The following is a 2,760-nucleotide window of genomic DNA, read 5'->3' as shown; positions in this document are numbered from 1 at the left end:
CTAGTCCGCCATCTTGGATCTTTCATATCACATATTAAATCATGATCTTCTCTAGTTGACATTCCTCCAGCCCTTTGATGGCACCTTCTTTATAAAGAGGAGTTTCTCTTCTCTCCTGCACTTTTTCATTTTATGTGTTATCAAAGACGAATTGATTCTTTTTAGTGAGTGTGTTATAATAAAATATCATAATTCTTTTCAGGGCTTTAATTGTCTTAAGTTTGGCCAGGGAGAGTCCCTTCAAGCTAGCCATTGTGTCTGCCTCCTTTTGACATGTCACTTATCAGACCTTTGAAGTCCTCTTTTCTCTCTAGCTGTGTCTAAGGTAGTCTCTTTGTTTTTAGTGCTCTTCACTTCACTGTGTCCAGGTGGGGAATTCTTTTTATATCCTTTTATGAATTAATTTGGATTCTTCAGTCTGTGAATGGATATCTTTCATCAATTTGAGTAAGTTCTTGATTACCCTTCAAATATTGTTCTTCTCACATTCACATTATTTTCTTCTTCTGGAACTGTGAATAGATGTGTATCTTACATTTTCACTGCGTCAACTATCCATCTCTCTTTTTTTTTTTTTTGCAGTACTGGGGATTGAACCCAGGGCCTTGTGCTTGCGAGGCAAACACTCTACCAACTGAGCTATATCTCCAGCCCTATCCATCTCTTTTAACCACCGTTTCATAGCGTGAATCCCTGTGTCACTACTACTGCATTCTGGAAAATCTCTTTGGATATGACTTTCATATCATAAGTGTTCAGCCCAGTTTAATCTACTGTTAAATTACGTCATTGAGATGTACCTTACAGAAATAGAGCAAGCAATTATGAAATTCATCTGGAAGAATAAGAAACCCAGAATAGCTAAAGCAATCCTTAGCAGAAAGAGCAAAGCAGTGGGTATCGCAATACCAGATCTTCAACTCTACTACAAAGCAATAGTAACAAAAACGGCATGGTATTGGTACCAAAATAGACAGGTAGATCAATGGTACAGAATAGAGGACACGGACATGAACCCAAATAAATACAATTTTCTCATACTAGACAAAGGTGCCAAAAATATACAATGGAGAAAAGATAACCTCTTCAACAAGTGGTGCTGGGAGAATTGGAAATCCATAAGCAAGAGAATGAAACTAAACCCCTATCTCTCACCGTGCACGAAACTAAACTCAAAATGGATTAAGGACCTCGGAATCAGACCAGAGACCCTGCATCTTATAGAAGAAAATGTAGGTCCAGATCTTCAACATGTTAGCCCAGGATCAGACTTCCTCAACATGACTCTCATAGCACAAGAAATAAAAGCAAGAATTAATAACTGGGATAGATTCAAACTAAAAAGCTTTCTCTCAGCAAAGGAAACTATCAGCAATGCGAAGAAAGAGCCTACAGAGTGGGAGAAAATCTTTGCCAATCATACTTCAGATAGAACACTAATCTCCAGAATCTATAAAGAACTCAAAAAACTCTACACCAAGAATGCAAGTAATCCAATCGACAAATGGGCTAAGGAAATGAACAGACACTTCACAGAAGAAGATCTACAAGCAATCAACAAACATATGGAAAAATGTTCAACATCTCTAGTAATAAGAGAAATGCAAATCAAAACCACCCTAAGATTCCATCTCACCCCAATTAGAATGGCGATTATCAAGAATACAAGTAACAACAGGTGTTGGCGAGGATGTGGGGAGAAAGGTACACCCATACATTGCTGGTAGGGCTGCAAATTAGTGCAGCCACTCTGGAAAGCAGTGTGGAGATTCCTTAGAAAGCTTGGAATGGAACCACCATTTGATCCAGCTATCCCACTCCTTGGCCTATACCCAAAGGACTTAAATTCAGCATACTACAGAGATACAGCTACATCAATGTTCTTAGCTGCTCAATTCACAATAGCCAGATTGTGGAACCAGCCTAGATGCCCTTTAATTGAAGAATGGATAAAGAAACTGTGGAATATTACTCAACCATAAAAAACGATAAAATTATGGCATTTGGGCATTTGCAGGCAAATGGATGAAACTGGAGAATATCATGCTAAGTGAGATAAGCCAATCTCAAAAAACCAAAGGACGAATGATCTCGCTGATAAGTGGATGATGACACATAATGGGGGGTGGGAGGGGTTAGTGTTAGGGTTAGAGTTAGGGTTAGCGAGGGGGGTAAGAATGGAGGAAGGAAGGACTGTATAGAGGGAAAGAGGGGTGAGAGGGGTGGGGGGAAGGGAAAAATAACAGAATGAATCAAACAACATTACCCTATGTAAATTTATGATTACACAAATGGTATGCCTTTACTCCATGTACAAACAGAGAAACAACATGTATCCCATTTGTTTACTATAAAAAAAAATTACATACCTGAAAAAAAATTATGTCATTGAGTTTTTCATCTTACATTTCATAGTATTTTATAGCTCTTTTATGTGATTCTTTTTCAGGTAGCCATTTTGAAGAAACAACTTGCTCATTTTTTGTAGTTACTTCTTTATACTACTGATCTCAATTCCTTTTATTTCTTTTAACAGGATAGACATGCTTATTTTACATTGTCTGTTATAGTTTGGATCTTGAATGTCACCCCTTAAAGGTTCATGTGTTGAAGGCTTGGTCCCCAGTGGGAGGCTTTACTGGGAGTGGTGGAACTTTAGGAAGTAGGGCCTAGATGGAGAAGGTAGGTCACGGGGGGCGTGCCTTTGAAGGGTGTACTTTGGCCCTGGCACTTTCTTCTCTTTGCTTCCTGGCTGCCATG

General features: G+C 38.8%; 1 non-coding gene across 1 annotated transcript; it reads right to left on the bottom strand.

Annotated features, from left to right (window-relative positions):
• Positions 1–576: 576 nt before the first annotated feature.
• Trnaa-cgc (transfer RNA alanine (anticodon CGC)) lies at positions 577–650 on the bottom strand. The gene has a single exon. It is a non-coding gene; the product is annotated as a tRNA-Ala (tRNA).
• Positions 651–2,760: the final 2,110 nt, after the last annotated feature.

This window comes from Sciurus carolinensis, chromosome 9 (genome assembly GCF_902686445.1).
Source record: "Sciurus carolinensis chromosome 9, mSciCar1.2, whole genome shotgun sequence".
Lineage (NCBI taxonomy): Eukaryota > Metazoa > Chordata > Mammalia > Rodentia > Sciuridae > Sciurus > Sciurus carolinensis.
The sequence above is the reverse complement of the archived record's forward strand: the minus strand, read 5'-3'. Positions and strand labels throughout refer to the sequence as shown.